Source organism: Lissotriton helveticus, chromosome 3_1, assembly GCF_964261635.1.
Source record: "Lissotriton helveticus chromosome 3_1, aLisHel1.1, whole genome shotgun sequence".
NCBI classification, from domain to species: Eukaryota; Metazoa; Chordata; class Amphibia; order Caudata; family Salamandridae; genus Lissotriton; species Lissotriton helveticus.
This window is the reverse complement of record NC_136061.1, coordinates 1,580,339,361-1,580,356,525: the sequence shown is the minus strand read 5'-3', so window position 1 is coordinate 1,580,356,525 and position 17,165 is coordinate 1,580,339,361. Positions and strand designations below refer to the sequence as shown.

At 42.5% G+C, this 17,165-nt stretch overlaps 1 protein-coding gene across 1 annotated transcript in view; it reads right to left on the bottom strand.

The window, feature by feature from the left end:
- LOC144825058 (nicotinamide N-methyltransferase-like) overlaps positions 1-17,165 on the bottom strand; it is a 249,833-nt gene that overhangs the window by 45,858 nt on the left and 186,810 nt on the right. The window lies entirely within an intron of this gene.

Sequence of the window (17,165 nt, the reverse complement as noted above, 5' to 3'; positions counted from 1 at the left end):
GAATGAAATTGTGCTCACTGTGTAAAAATTTCAATGTCAAATTTGACCAGGCGACACTGTCGGTTGAAGCCTCAAATGCGGAGCTTAGAACACCAGGAAGAGAAATATCCAGGCAAAATGATATGATATATTTGAAAAAGAAAGTGTCAGTCCTTCATATGATAAATAGCTGGGAGAATGATACATGGTATCCCTATTTGGATACACTACCTAATGCTGGATTAAGAGCCGAGGTGCTCCGATGGAAAATAGGGATTAACTGTTGGGTATCTCAGAGAAACAGAAAAGCAGAATTGGTACTACCGGATGGTAAATGCCGCTGTGGATTAGGTACCAAGTGTGATAACTTACATATCTTACTAGACTGTCAAAAATGGGTGTCACAGCGGAAACTGTTTTTGCGACCCTTGTTTTTAAAATATGGTATAACTGAGCGCCTCTTAGCAATTAACCTACTTACCGACATGCCAAATCTTGATATAGCAATCGCCATGGCAAAATATATGAAGGCGGTAAAAAGGACTCTGTTGGAACCAAATATGGTTGGATAGAAATTGGCATGAAGTAATAGTAGGTCACGCTCTAGAAAATTGTGTTTAGGGTGGAACGCTATCCCTAAGTTAAAGCTTCACTGTATTGCTGATTACAATATTGGGTGTAGTGCTGTTTGAAAATTTGTCTCTTTTTAATGTATCTGTGGATTTTTTTTATACATGTTTTAAACTATTTATTGTAATATGTATTTTGTTTGGAGACCAATGGTCTAATAAACATACTTTTACTACTACTACTATAAGTACTAAACTGACACTGTCTCTTCTGGCAACTTGGGTCAGCACAAAATTGAGACATCGACACAGCTTCCAGGCAACAAATGGTGTGAACTGGAACCACATTGTCTCCCAATGGCATGGCCCTGTTAACAACAAGTTCACCTAAGGCTGGATGAGGATGCATAAGGAGCTGCAGTCCGACACTTTCATTCATGGATAGCCAACATGCTCAACTCTGACCTTTTAACTCACCACTGGTGCCATCTCAGAAACAACGATGTTTGACTTTGTTCAGGTGAAATCGACTCAAGGTGTGGATGGAGAAATACATCTTCACATTGCCAAGTGCTAAGGGAGCACTTTTTGTGGCTAGAGTAATTGAGGTATGTGCAGATCAACTAGACCCAGTCATTAGAAAAACATTCCCAGTTCACAAGAAGCAGCATTTTCTTATCTGGATTTTCCATATTAAATTGTTCTATATGATTTGTTATACTTTGCTTTGGTATAAGACATGTATGATGAGGCTCAGAACTATTTAGAAGATACAGTGTCCTTTCAGCCAGTGCAGGCTTACAATTAGCAGTCTTTCGCCAAGGCAGGGTGTCTGTGTTGTTGGCATGATTGTTTTTGTGCAGGAAGGGGCAGCTTTCCTGCACAAAAACAATCACAAGAGGTGTTTACCTCATTCCATGTATGCTGCAGAAAGAGAAAACAAAGAGGAGAAATGTAAACAGTTCTCCTGGTTATGCCTACTTTATGAGATGTTGTAAATCTGATGCAGTGTCAAATTACATGGGTGTTGAGTGGGAACACCTACAGCAACACCCATGATACACCTCTTTTATGCAGAGTGAGGCAAGGCAGCGACTTGCGCTGCCTTGCCTTGCTCCATATCTACAAGGTCTGAAAAGCCACGCAGGGTGGCTTTACGTGGCCTTGTAGATATGGGTAAATCCTGTGTGCCTTCAAAACATCAAGAAAATTGGCATTCTGGTGGAGCACAAGGCTTGTAACTATGCCCCTAACTATTCAGTACGGTGTATCTTGGACAACTTGATCTTGCAATAATGTTAATGGCCAAAAAGAAAAACTATGTGAATTGTAGTTTTTTGTAGGTTTTTATATTGATTTTATGTCATATTTTATACATCATTGTATCACATATAAGTGTATCATGTATGTATCACATTTTGGAATTCTAGGATTCACATGTTGAAGTAAATTAAGGCCTGATTTACAATTTGGAGGAAGAAGAAATATCCGGTGGTGGAATGCGTCACTTTATTTCCATGACGAAAGTCCAATCTCCCAAATTGAGTGATGTTCGCCAGCACACGGATCTCTCATAACATTGTTAGGAACGACCTTTATAGTGGTTCCTATCAATGTTGTGAACGTTGGATGGACGCTCCATCAACCAGGCTGGGCATCCGTCACACTTTTACTAATTTCTTCGTTTTTCCAAAACAAACTCCCAAAGCAGGGTTTGATTTTGAAAAATGACGAACGAATGACTCCCACATCATGGGAGTTCTCTCCTATGATGTGGGATTAAAATGTTTAGTTTTAGTGTCCCACTCTGCCAAGGTTTACCTGACGGTGATGGAAATTAAAAAAAAAAAGCATCCCACTCAAATTTAAGAGGTAAATTGGATAGATAGCTTTGAACAGCCTTACTTTGTGAGGCCATCAGAGGAGTATGTCATGGATAAAGTCAGAGTGGTCAACAACGTAATTTATGTTTGCCTCGCTCTAAGTCCTGCTGGTGAACAAAGGGTTTAGCAGAGATGGTACTCTATCACCATTGCAGCAGAGTACCCTCTCCTCCAAACTCTAAATCAGGGGCATAGTTTCCAACTGTATGCTCTCTCTCTCTTGATGTTGCAGAAACAAGTAGATCACTCCTTCCCATCCCATTAGCCCTTGAATATGTTTCTGGAGATTGCTACTGAAAGATGAGCCTTTCTGGTGGCAGGATGTGGTGTACTCTATCTTCACTCCTCTTTCCTTAATCTTCACAGGCCACAAGGAATGTTAGCTGCAATGTTGCCTTCGACTGTCTTATCCCTTCCCCCTCTTCCCCAGCCCACCTGCCCTTTCCCATTAGCACATGGTACATCAGTACGAGCAAGGGAAATGCATTTTATCCTGCATCACATTGTTAAACTCGGGGCCTAATTCACAAATGTAAAGTTGGACCAAAAGTCTAACTTAGACCAAGTCTTACTTTACTCCTAGTAGCTTTCCTTTGTGAATAAAGAAAAGTAATTAAGTAAGACTTTTGGTCAAAGTTAGACTTTTGGTCTACCTTTACCTTTGTGAATTGGGCCCAGAGTGGTTAAAAGACTCAAATTCTAGTCTTGTGGTACAGAGCAAAACTGACCGAATACACAAGCATGTGTTGTATGCTGATTAACATTAAATATCCCCTCCATTCCCTGTTGTCAGTTTCGCAACTTTACAATTGTGGTATATTCTATTCTGGCTATCAGCAATCCAGAAGAGGGAATTAGTAGCATGGTCTCACGTGTTGGAGATTCTGGAGCATATTGTTTCTCCTGAGAAGAGAAATGACAACCTTTTCTTTGAAAATGTTTTGATTATTTCATCTACCTTGAGAAGGCAAAGGCACCACTGGTGATCACCAGAGGAAGACGAACCAGCTGTCCCTATTGTAGTTATGATTGCAGTGTCAAATGTGAAAGTACTCAGTGTCTGGGCACTCAGCAAAATGAGTCAATAGTATATTCTCATTGTTCTGACAAGTACTAAGTGCCCACCTTACTTGACAGCACTTATACTTTAAATAACAAAAATGAATACAAAACAAATCAATAAATCCATAAAATTGCTTTGCGATTCTGAAAGTGAATGCAACCGTTGACTGATTACGATTATATTGGACTTTAATCTTCAGCATCTCTTTATCAAATCTGAATTGCTGAACTGTTTTCATCTTGCTCTACCTGTGTTGCCAATTAAATCTAATTTAGAAACAGAGGTTTATCTAGAATTCTGAATAATTTCAAATATATTTAATCTATAAGACAAACATTGTGTTAAATTGCAACACTTCATCATCATTTAAGAATGAACAATGTGAAAAAGAGTGAAGTATCACTTTCTGTTGTAGATCTCACTTTTCTGTGCTTCTTCTTCTAGTTGCTTGCCACCATTTGTTAGCATAAAAGAGAGCTTCCAGCCATCTTTGCTGAAAGGTAGCTATTCCTTAATCTGTGCAGTCCAAGTAGTTAAACACTTGTCTCATGGGAGAGTAAATGTTATTATAATCTTAAGTGTTCTACAAAAGTAATAAACATTACTGTAGGAAAGTGCTCTTTTTGGGTGGTTACCCCTCCAATGCTGATTGTTATGACTCTGAAAGTGCCCTATAGCCTGGTTCCCAAGCCCCAGTGCCAGTGCTCTCTCTCTAAAACTGATACATGTGAATTAGTAACTCCAATTGACAAAGGGATTTAACCCCCTAATAAGTCCCTGGTAAATGTTACCAATGGTACCCCGGGCATGGGAGTTCGAGGGGTCACCAGGACCTGAAGCACTGTTTGTGCCACCCTAAATGACCCAGTAAACAAATGACAGCAGTTTTGCCATTGCAGAATCCAGGAGCAGTGCAAACTGCTCGAACTCAACTTTGTCCTCAAAAAGTATGGCAAGGTCAAAGTACTATCTTAAATGTATATCAGTCACCCCTAAGGAAAGCTTCCTGAGCCCCGGAGTCAGGGTGCAGTATATTAAAGGTGAGGTCATGCAAGTGCAGGCTTATATGTCCCTATAATAGTCTTTTCCATTAATGACTACTATAAGTAATCAGCAGCCCATGGGATAACATGGGCTGGCACCCAGCCACCCCCGAGGTAGGCAGTTCCATTATGGCACCACAGAAATATGTTGTGTTTAGTATTAAACAACATGCCTCATTACCCCTGACCTGATTCTCATGCCAAGGTTGATGTGCCATGCAACCAGGTGCTACCTTAGTTGCTGCCCACCTGGTTGCCCCAGCTTTGTCAGTGCTGTGGCTAGTAGCATGCACCTGCTACTTCCAAGACAGGGATCTGATCCCTGCTAGAAGGTGTGTACACTCCCATGAGTCAGAAACAATGGTCTGGATGAGAAGGAGGTGAAGGGGCATATCAAGGATGTGAGCTTCAATGCATTTACTGCTTCTGATATGAATTGAATATCTTTATTTGATTTTTCAAGAAAATCATAAAATCCCATCCTATAACAGATGTAAAAACACCTATCAACAAGAAACACAAATTAAAATGCATAAGAATAGCATCTAAAAGATCATAAAATACATTAATAAGAACATTGGTCAGCAGGAGAGAAAGTAACTGACTAATTATACACAGCATAAAACACCAAGGATCACACAAAATAATAGCCCTGAAAGAACCCAGATACAAAATTTGTCAGATAAAAGCAAATGGTATGGGATTTAAAGAACTTCAAACAAAGAAATGCTGGCCTCACTTGTGTAAAGTTCATAGGTAGGAGTGGGTGATTAAATCTGTGCCTAAGGTTAAAATTGGACAGAGCATTACAATATAAAATGTGTCAGGAATGGAGATATCATCACAAATACATGCCAAGAGTTCTGAAACTTTACACGAAGATCCTTTGGGCAACAGGAACTGATAAAAAAAGTTATATCTAAAATAAGTTAATAATCTGCGATGAAAATTAGACATCTCCATCGCCAGATAAGTTTCCCCACCTGAAAATGATTTTACCATGACATAATGGCAAACAGAGCACTTCAAGAGGACCCTAGTCTTTAGATCTGCAGCTACCATGGCATAAAAGGCCTGTTTAAGCCATGTTGTGTCCCTCCTAACTATAGCTCCCAGATGCGCAAAGAACTCAGGTTGAATACAATGATTTAAAGAGCCACCTAACATAGGCAAACCATTGGAGGTTCAACTTCCGTCCAGGGCAAAACTGTCTCATTTAACGATATTTTTAAGAGGTCTCCCTTAAGCTAAATAGATAGCCAGAATAGCAAAATGGCAAAGTCCAGTCAATTCTGAAATGTACCCCATGACCACTTCCTCATGCAGAATCACAGAAGCAGTGCTATCTGGTACTTTAAGTAGGCTTCTCAAAAATGAGTTTTCAACGACCTGAAGGTGGGATGCAGGAACATGGCCACAAATGTCACTACTGGAACCTGCTAACAGCACACACTTGGCCTTAAAGACTTTAAATCATCGCCTCTATGTTGGTGTGACTCAAAAGTTTAGCCAAGAGAATAACCCTACTGACCGCTGCTTTAAATTTAGAAGAATTGTTCTATGAAAGGGGTTGCCAGGTAAGACGGGAATCCAGAAGTATATTTCCAGCTAAGAAAAATGTTCAACCCTAGAGATAAGCTGGCCCTTTACTGTACAATGTTTAGTTCTGGTGTTCCTAGGGCCCACCCCTATAACGTGTGACTTGGCATCATTGGCTGTGAGGTCAAGCCCATACATGTACGTAACAAAAAGGTCTAATAAAAGCTAGAGGCCTTTGGCTGTATGGGCCATAAGGACAGTTTTGTCTGCATATAAAAGAACAGGCAGGCGACGCCCGCCCACAGTTGGCTCATCAACCCCTAAAATCTAACAGGAATAGATCCAAGCTGTTGATATACAGAGTAAAGAGGAATGGTGCCAGGATGCATCCCTTACAAACCCCCTCTTTTCAGCTCCTGGGGCAGGGTACATTCACCTTCTGGCCCATATCTAACAGAGGCATAAAATCCCTCATTGATACAACCCAAGAAGGAAAGCAGAGATGGATTAACCTCCATGGACCCAAGTGCAGCCCAAAGCTTAGATCTATTGACTCTGATATGCATCCAGGCTGCTTACCAAAGGAATGAATAGCCCTCCCCCTAACCCAGGCGCATTTGCATCCGGGCAGCTGAAAGAATTTTGTATTCAAGAGGTGTACACTCCCAGAAGGCTAGCAACGCCCCTAGGGGAGGGGGCTACCTGGTCTGTACAACTGAAGAAGACTTCTGCCATTTTCTAAAATTGGTACATAAGAGGGTCTGGGTCAAAAAGTTGATGTGGTCATCTCAGAGGAAGATTAGTCACTGGAGCTAGTAGCCCATTTCCACTTGCACCCGCACCCCTAACGCTCCTAAAACTAGGATTTAAGCAGGACACCAGAACCTCAGTTCTGATCTGACTTGCTTGAAAAGACAAAGAAGAGACTCGTGTCTGCGACAACAGGATCTGCACAAGCAAAGGTGTAATACTCTGCACCTGTGGCAACCTTCCTGGAACAAAATCAAACAACAAGAGAGTAAGGGTAATAGTATTCACTCTCTTACCCCTAAAATTAATACTAATCAACAACAGGAGAGTGACACAACATAAGGGCACCTCAGAATATCATGTAAAGACAGTCTGGGATATCAACAGCAGGAGAAGGGAAACAAACACACAGTATCATTTAAGAACCCTCACTCACCAACCTGGTGGTGACATGCTTCATCATCGGGTTCCCACTGGAAGGACCTAGCGTCCTTCCAGTGTGCTACAACGCCTGGTTATAGCGGAGCTGGTTCTTGCGTGTGTTGACGTGATGGAAAAACCCAATTGTGCTAAGTGTGTGCAAAAAAAGGGGGAAGTAAAAAATTGCGTAGTTGTGACTGTCAACTACTTTATTAATAGTCCAACCAGCAATTGTTAAAAGCAAGTGATGAGTGGACTCATAGGTTAAGTCTCATTTATTAGAGACCCCTAGTCCTCAATTTGGTCAAATCTGGTCAACATGTTTCTGCTTTCAGAGCCCGAGTCGCTCAGCATTCTTCAGGACCATACGTGTAATCCACCAGCGGTGTGCACGCACTAAGGTGCACCCAACGGTGAGGATAATAGTGTGAAAAATAAACAAAAAGTGAGTGATAAAAGTTTTTTCACTTGTACTTACGGCAAATCACCGTTAAGGGCTTACTCAGCTCTATGCTGAGGCTAGTTACCTGTAGAGAGAAAAAACAGGCAAAACACAGGATAAAACAATACTAATTAATGAACCATTTGTGGGGACCGTATCATAATGTTCCCTTCACCAATTTACGTCTGTTCCAATGATGTGAATATAACAACCGATGTGAAAATGCTAATCATATGCATTCTGCTTCACTTCACAGGCAGCAAATAGCAAACTCTAACATCTTAGTCCATTACGTTGTTGTAAGTGTGTTTAACACATAACCACATTGTTGGTAATATGTTAAAGGAATAGAGTCTAACGTCGCATTTGCTCAAACTTTAGACTAATGCGAAGGTAGAAGATTTGTTTTTATGAAGCAAGGTGCACTGAATAAAAACGGGACCTCAAAGGGATCCGGATAAGCATTAAAAAACATTAAAAAACAGGAAGATACATAGCCTCCCGACTAACTCACATGAGGCGTGTGTTAACGCTCTGCATGGGCAGGCACGGCGGGGGGTACTCTTCACGCCGCGTTACCTGTAAATGTGGTGGGAGTAAATGAATAAGTAAACAGAATGCGGACATTGTTATTAAAGTACCCTTCTTAGATGTAGGCAAATGGTCCGCGGGTCAGAAATGGAAACGTTTTGCAAAGAAACCACTTACTGATACGCTGGCGGCTCCCCTCAGACTACCTAGTCTATCACCGCCGCGGCCCGGAAGAACCGAGCTCCATGGCGCCGTAGCTTGAAATAGCGTCCCCGTCAGAGTCATGTGACCAAGTCACGTGATCGGGATGCACTACATGTTTCGCTAGACCTTAAAGGGGCCGCGTGTTTTATTTTCAACCAAGCGTAAACACCCAACTTTATTGACAAAGTTAAGCCGGGTACTATTAAATTTCCAAATCAAAGCTATATGTAATCTATGATATAGTGACTCAAAACGCGATCTCAGTGTGTGTTATAGATCGCTAATGAAACTTTTTAGATTTGGAATAAAAATAAAAATAAACCGCAACTTATTATAAATTGGGATAAAGTGATCCGCAGCTATGGTAAATTATCAGGCAGTGTAGTATTGCTATTTAGAAATTCTCAGGCAGAGTAGTATTGCTATTTAGGCATTGTCTTATAGTCGTGGTATATTTTGAATATGTTCTACCATGAACGAACATAATCCCCCCGTTTTGATAAGTTCAAACTGCTTTGTGAGCTTAATGAGTTCTTCAGGAAATTAAGACTAAAGAGCTTTTTTGAAAATAAGAGCAATGAATCAACAGACGTAAACAAGAGTGATACACCGTTCAAACTGAAATCGAACTTTACGCCTCCAACGCATCTTGTACCACCGGAAATTCTTGCGTTTGAGCAAGCTGTACTGCATGAGGTTGAATCTTTAACTTGCCCTGCGTATACAAAAACCTAAATGCAGCAGAATTTCGGGCAATCCAATCATTGAAGAAAAACTCTACAATCGTGATCAAGAGTGCCGACAAGGGCGTGGGCATAGTGATTCAAGAAAAAGAGGCATATGATCTTGAATGTAAAAGACTATTGATGAATCAAACAAACTATGCCCCGCTGACAGAGGACCCCACTGAAAGCCTCCAGGCCGAGATTTTAGAACTCGTCTCTGTGGCAGAAGGAGAAGGTTGGATTTCTAAACGTGAATCTGATTTCCTGACATCCTCAAGTGGTAAAGTACCATACTTCTACACCCTACCGAAAGCGCACAAAAACATCGTGCCACCACCAGGACGCCCAATAGTTTCTGGTATTGGGTCATTATTAGAACCCCTCTCCCAATACTGCGATTTCTTTTTGAAACCTATTATACAATCTACAGAAAAGTACATCAAAGATACGAAGAGCCTTCTTGCGATGCTTCGTACCATTGAGATACCAGAGGAACCGAGTTTGTTGGTTTCTCTAGACATCGAAAGTCTATATACTTGCATTCCGCAAGATGAAACGATTAAAGTGGTAACAGAGGCTCTAGACCGTAGCACCTGGAACTTTACAGTACCTCGAGGCTTCGTGGTGGACTATGCTACATTAGCACTTAAGAGGAAATATTTTGAGTATGAAAAGCAGATCTTTCTCCAAATTACGGGAACCTCTATGGGCAGCACCTTTGCCTCATCGGTGGCAGGATTGTATGTTTACAACTTAGAAAGGAAACACATCTTTGTCCCTTCTAATCCTTTCTCTGGCAACATCGTTCTATGGCAACGTTACATAGACGATGTCTTGGTGGTTTGGAAAGGTGATGAAGCCACCCTACTCCCTTTCTTCACCTGGATTAACACCTGTGATCCTCATCTAAGGTTTACCCATGATTACGCCAAAGACAGTATCACCTTCCTTGACGTAACAATCAACAAACAGGACCACCTTCTCCGAACAAAAACATACTACAAACCGACGTCTAAAAATAATTTGTTGTTATATTCCAGTTTCGATTCCCCGCCCCCTAAGGGAAAACCTCCCTTATGGACAGTACCTCAGTATCAGGCGGAACTGTAGTGAAATGGTCGACTTCAAGAGACAGGCGGATGATTTGACAGAAAAATTGGAGAAATGTGGCTATCCCAAGAAGATCCTCCAAAAAAGTCAGAAAAGGGCTACAAACCAAAACAGAGATGCTTTGTTAGAGTCATACCCTAAAGATCCATCACGGGAACTTACACTAACATGTGTAACCACATTCAATCCTTTGTCTAATGTGATGAACCGCAGCATACTAAAGAATTGGAAAATTGTGACGAGCAATCGCTTTGAATGGGAAAAACCACTTTTTTCCTACAAGCGTGCCACAAGTTTAAAAGACTCCTTAGTCCACACCCGTCCAGCTAGAAAACAGAAAAGCCACGAACCAACAGTTCTGAATGCTTGGGGGCTCCCAGCAGTGACAGGACATTTCCCATGCGGTGATTGTAGCATTTGCCATCTGACTACCCACACTAAATTTCTAAATATCGAACCTGGCAAACAATGGGAACAACGAAGTCATACCAACTGCAACACTAGTAATGTTGTTTATTTGATAACTTGTATATGTTCTTTGCATTATGTGGGTATGACCACCAGACGTGTCAAACTCAGGATTTGCGAACACCGGAGCAGTATCCGCTGCAAACGAAATGCAACCAAACTCACTAATCATTTCATTGAAAAAAATCATACACCGAATGACATGCGTTGGACGATTCTTGAACAAGTGATGGGAGATGAAAAAACACTGTTTGAGAAAGAACAACGATGGATTCATCGATTGTCAAGTCACCGCAAAGGGCTTAATGACGATATCCTGTGGGGTTCCGTACTGAGGAGGTAAAAATGTAGATTGCATTTGATCTGCCTAATTAGTCCTCCCTAACATCAACCCACATTTTCATTAACATCAAGAAAAGTTTTCTACTATCACTCTATTTATTTAAACCATTTCTGTCTGACCTAACTGTAAATACGATTCTTTTGAAAATCTCTGAGATTTGACAGGGCTGGCAAATAAAATCTTGGTTCCGCAGTAATAAGAAATTGTGCTGGCACTATCTTTAAAAATGTGGGATATCTGTCTGACCTAACTGTAAATACGATTCTTTTTTGGCTGGCTAATAAAACCCTGGTTCCGCAGTAATAAGAATTATGCTAGTACTACCTTTAAAAAGTGGGATTTACCTAACTAGCTCAACATTTCTAAGCTTCAGTTTTACCGATTATGTTCGTTCATGGTAGAACATATTCAAAATATACCACGACTATAAGACAATGCCTAAATAGCAATACTACTCTGCCTGAGAATTTCTAAATAGCAATACTACACTGCCTGATAATTTACAATAGCTGCGGATCACTTTATCCCAATTTATAATAAATTGCGGTTTATTTTTATTTTTATTCCAAATCTAAAAAGTTTCATTAGCGATCTATAACACACACTGACATCGCGTTTCGAGTCACTATATCATAGATAACATATAGCTTTGATTTGGAATTTTAATAGTACCCGGCTTAACTTTGTCAATAAAGTTGGGTGCTTACGCTTGGTTGAAAATAAAACATGCGGCCCCTTTAAGGTCTAGCGATACATGTAGTGCATCCCAATCACGTGACTTGGTCACAAGACTCTGATGGGGACGCTATTTCAAGCTACGGCGCCATTGAGCTCGGGGGGAGCCGCCAGCGTATCAGTAAGTGGTTTCTTTACAAAACGTTTCCGTTTCTGACCCGCGGACCATTTGCCTACATCTAACAAGGGTACTTTAATAACAATGTCCGCATTCTGTTTACTTATTCATTTACTCCCACAACATTTACGGGTAACGCGGCGTGAAGAGTACCCCCCGCCGTGCCTGCCCATGCAGAGCGTTAACACACGCCTCATGTGAGTTAGTCGAGAGGCTATGTATCTTCCTGTTTTTTAATGTTTTTCAATGCTTATCCGGATCCCTTTGAGGTACCGTTTTTATTCAGTGCACCTTGCTTCATAAAAACAAATCTTCTACCTTCGCATTAGTCTAATGTTTGAGCAAATGCGACATGTTAGACTCTATTCCTTTAACATATTACCAACAATGTGGTTATGTGTTAAACACACTTACAACAAAGTAATGGACTAAGATGTTAGAGTTTGCTATTTGCTGCCTGTGAAGTGAAGCAGAATGCATATGATTAGCATTTTCACATCGGTTGTTATATTCACATCATTGGAACAGACGTAAATTGGTGAAGGGAACATTATGATACTGTCCCCACAAAGGGTTCATTAATTAGTATTGTTTTATCCTTTGTTTTGCCTGTTTTTTCTCTCTACAGGTAACTGGCCTCAGCATAGAGCTGAGTAAGCCCTTAACGGTGATTTGCCGTAAGTACAAGTGAAAAAACTTTTATCACTCACTTTTTGTTTATTTTTCACACTATTATCCTCACCGTTGGGTGCACCTTAGCGCGTGCACACCGCCGTTGGATTACACGTATGGTCCTGAAGAATGCTGAGCGACTCGGGCTCTGAAAGCAGAAACATGTTGACCAGATTTGACCGAATTGAGGACTAGGGGTCTCTAATAAATGAGACTTAACCTATGAGTCCACTCATCACTTGCTTTTAACAATTGCTGATTGGACTATTAATAAAGTAGTTGACAGTCACAACTACGCAATTTTTAACTTCCCCCTTTTTTTGCACACACTTAGCACAATTGGGTTTTTCCATCACGTCAACACACGCAAGAACCAGCTCCGCTATAACCAGGCGTTGTAGCACACTGGAAGGACGCTAGGTCCTTCCAGTGGGAACCCGATGATGAAGCATGTCACCACCAGGTTGGTGAGTGAGGGTTCTTAAATGATACTGTGTGTTTGTTTCCCTTCACCTGCTGTTGATATCCTAGAACCTTCCTGGAACTTCACTACTGCAACACGTCCCAGACCAAAGATCAAACAGAGGGACCCCCTTTGAGAGACAAAGGCACAGACTCCTTTGGACAAATGTCTCTAGTCCCCTGTAGTCTACAGGTAGAACAATGTACTGCAAACAAAGAATCACTGGCCATCGGGCCCTCCGAGGGATCACCCCAAACTAAACGTTCCACTGCATTGTGCTAAACATAGTCCTGGCCTCCTGCAAGTTTCAGGTGGCTACCGCTTCTCCCAGACCTCTGGACGATGATGTATCCTGTAGCTGACCTTACCACTGCCAAGGCTTGTTGGTAGCCAGGTCGGAAACCATCCACCTTTACTCAATGCTGCTCCTCGAGAGAACAGCAACACCTTCATCCAATGCCAGCAGAGGATTTGTTGTCAACTTTTTGCAACTGTTTCCTCACCAGCGCCATGTAAGCAGTAAAACCAGCTCCACGCAGCTCCACGCAGCTCCTGCTTCAGCATCTTGGACAGGCAGGACAGCTCTACACCCGGCTTCTACTGCCAGGTAAAATTGGTCTGACTGTCGTGGTTTGGTCCTGTGACCCACATCACCGTTACCAACCTTGAGTTCTATGCAATTTGTCCTGCAAGTGGACAATAGTCATTAGTGCCTTTTCCCATTAACCGCAATGGGAAGGTTTTGTATTATTATTTTGCATTGATTTAATTTTCCTTCTAAAATCCATAACGCAGGTTACACATATCTGATTGTGCTTGCTCTGGGGTCTAAATTAATATAAAAATCTGCTTTACTTTTATACATTGGTGTTGGATTTCTATTAATTCTTGTCAATAACATCATCCATGTTGGTACTCTGAAATGCTCAGCACGTGCCTCTAGCAAAGCCTCACTGTTCTTTGCCACACTGCCAGGACTGAGCGATGGATTTCATTGCTGCCAAGGTTCCAGATTGCTATGTGTGACATTTTGATAATTTCAGTGTAATTATGAGTTACATTTCAACAACTATGAGTTGCTCTTTCATGCAAGAACAATCAAGCAGGTAAGACCTGCCCAACTGGACTAACGCACTCCTGTAAAAGTAAATTAAATGAGGAATAAGATGAGTGACTTTACAAATTTGTGTAGACTGCATAGACTCTAGTGACTGCAATGAAGAGCTGCTCAGCAGCTGTAACTTTACGTACAGTACAATGCCCATCTCAACAAAGCTATTAAAGGAAAAACTAAGTCAGACAAACCTGGTGGCATCCAGACTATATTGCTATTTCAGAGCAAATCCAGGAGTATGCAAGACTCACCTGTTCACCTCCTTACTAACATTGCAAAGATAGTGAGTTGGTGCAAGGATCGTGGTGGTCACCTCAACATATAGCGATGAGTTGTAGACACTTTTGGAGGTTTCAGCTTTACATACTGAACAGAACTAAAGTCAGGCAGAATTGCACACACTACACTAGTGTCATTTTGCATCAGCATTGCCAATTGCAGATAGATGGCACTTGTGCAACCTTTGCACAGCGTATCAAGATCAAGTGCAACATGTGCATAAACTGACAAGTGAAGAAATGTATTTTGCATTGACTGGTCATTCTTCTTGAACTGGAGCAATGGATACAATCTGGTGTTTGTAAATCCCTCTTGTAGAAGAGCACAAAAGCAAGACAACAGTTTAACAATCAAATGAATACATGTGAAATAAATTAAAATCTTAGACCAGATTAGATTGATGGCACCAGTACTGTTTTGCACATTTCTTGCTAAAGAGGAAAGAGTGGCCTCCACTGTCTTCATCACAGCATATGCTAAACAGACCCCACAAAAGGAGTGACGATAGTGACCTAAGTGAAAATAAAAGAAAGTGTTGAGGGCAATAGCTGAATAATGATGCACTCCTGTAAAAGTAAATTACATTTGTTGAGCCAGTGACATTTACCCCAACAATACATAGTTGATGTCACCGTCCCCTTCTTTGCAAATTACAATTTGACTCATGGCTGGTGGCAGCATATTACTGGCTCAGGGGTCCACTACTGAAGGGTGCAATGCCCCTCAGCTCTCCTCTGCAAACATCAACCATTCTGGTACTTAGCAGGGCTGTGTTGTGTTAGCGAGCACCGATTCATGATGGTCAAGCCACATGGAGGATGGGCCCAGCTGTGAGGCGAACCCAGTAGCAGGGCGGCCAGTCTGCTGAGGCATCTGGCACCACTCCGCAGTACCACGGTCCTGGGTGATCGGTGGCGGGGTAACAATGGTCCGTCTCTGAATGATTACTCTGCTGGGCCCTGGCCTAACCATGCAGCACGGTACAAAAGGGGGTGGTGATGGACGGAGCATCTGAATCAATCAAACACTCACACCCAGTCAAAAGATCTGGGTTTAATCCATCACCGTTCTTTAGCCCACTCTGCCACCCCAGTTCAGACATGGCTATATGCAAATCAGTCTGACCCTGTGCCTCATGGGAACAGTCCAGCCCGACTGCCAAGCCATGTCCTCCCTGGACCGGAAACAAGCTTCCGAGGACCGGTTTCTGGCATTACAGCCGTCTTCAGCCCGGCTTGCTTGAATCCAGTGGCAAAGTGAGCAAGGGACTCACTTCTGAGCATACCCTGCCACACTTATGGCGGCCAAAAGCGGTACAAAAGGGGGTGGTGATGGACGGAGCATCTGAATCAATCAGCACAACATGATGCGAGCCATAACAGTGATCTCCCAGCTGTGCTGGCTCAATCTGGCTCACACTTAAAGGTACTGCACCCACCTGGTAGCACCGCAGGCTGGCCGACTGTCCTGTGACCTATAGTTGTTTGTGTCACACTGTCCTGGCTGTTGCAGCTGTTGCAATTGGGAAACTGATCACAACTGACTCTTGTAATGTATTTTGGGTGAAACATTGTAGCCAGCTGAGCCCAGAGCAAGCTGAGCCAGCCTCCAAGCTTCCCCTGCTGCGAGCAGCATAGACGTGTCGTGTCAGCTAAAAGCTTTGCTCAGTGTGGCACTAGTTAGCAGCCCTCCGGCTGTTTGCTGAGAAGACACTATCAATGCCTGACAATGCATTTTCAGTGTGGTGATGCAGACAACCACACTAAAATGTGTTAGTCTAACGCCTGATGTGTGGTACTTGGCAGGCTGGGATTTATTATTGTGAAACCAAAGACCATCTTTGAGGGCATTGTGAGAGTATTACATACTGTGCAGTACCTGGGTGGGGGGGGGGGCAGTCCGCCCCAGGCGGTACTGTTTTTGGGGCTGGGGAGGTAAGCAAGTCATGTCTGTCGACTATCAACATCCCCCGAGAACAAGTTGCCCGTTGGCTGCCAAACACCCCCCTGGGAACAAGTCACCATCGGCCGCCACCTTCCACGCTCTTACCTGCACCGGGTGTCAAACTTAGGAACCACCCCAGGGGCAGTAGGTCTAGCTAGGCCACTGATTACATGGTGCAGCCTAATCAACCATACTCCATAGTACTCCACTTTCCTACAAATACATAATTTGTAACTATCAAGGGACTTCCTTGTAGGTGTGTTTTACTTAAGGAAAATGTTACCTGTAAAAACAACAAAATTCTGCCTTTATAAAAAACTATTTTGAGTTTCAATCTTTTTCACAGAAAACACGTGATTTATGGAATTTTGTCAACTTTTTCACGTTTGTGGAAATGTAAAACTGTAATGGTACTGTGTGTTCTGTCGTCACCTTCGCACACTAGCATACTTAATAAAAATACATTCTCTACTAAATGAGAAAACCTGGCGCAGCCTCAATCAATCAATCAATCATGGCATTTGTATAGCGCACTACTCACCCGCAAGGGTCTCAAGGCGCTGGGGGAGAGGGGCCGTCACTGCTCAAAGAGCCAGGTCTTGAGTTGCTTCCTGAAGGAGAGATGGATGGTCCTGGGTTAGCCGGAGGTGGATGGGAAGGGAGTTCCATGTCTTGGCTGCCAGGTAGGAGAAGGATCTTCCACCGGCGGTGGCTCGGCGGATGCGTGGAACGGCGGCGAGGGCGTGGTTGGTCGACCGTAGCTGGCGGATG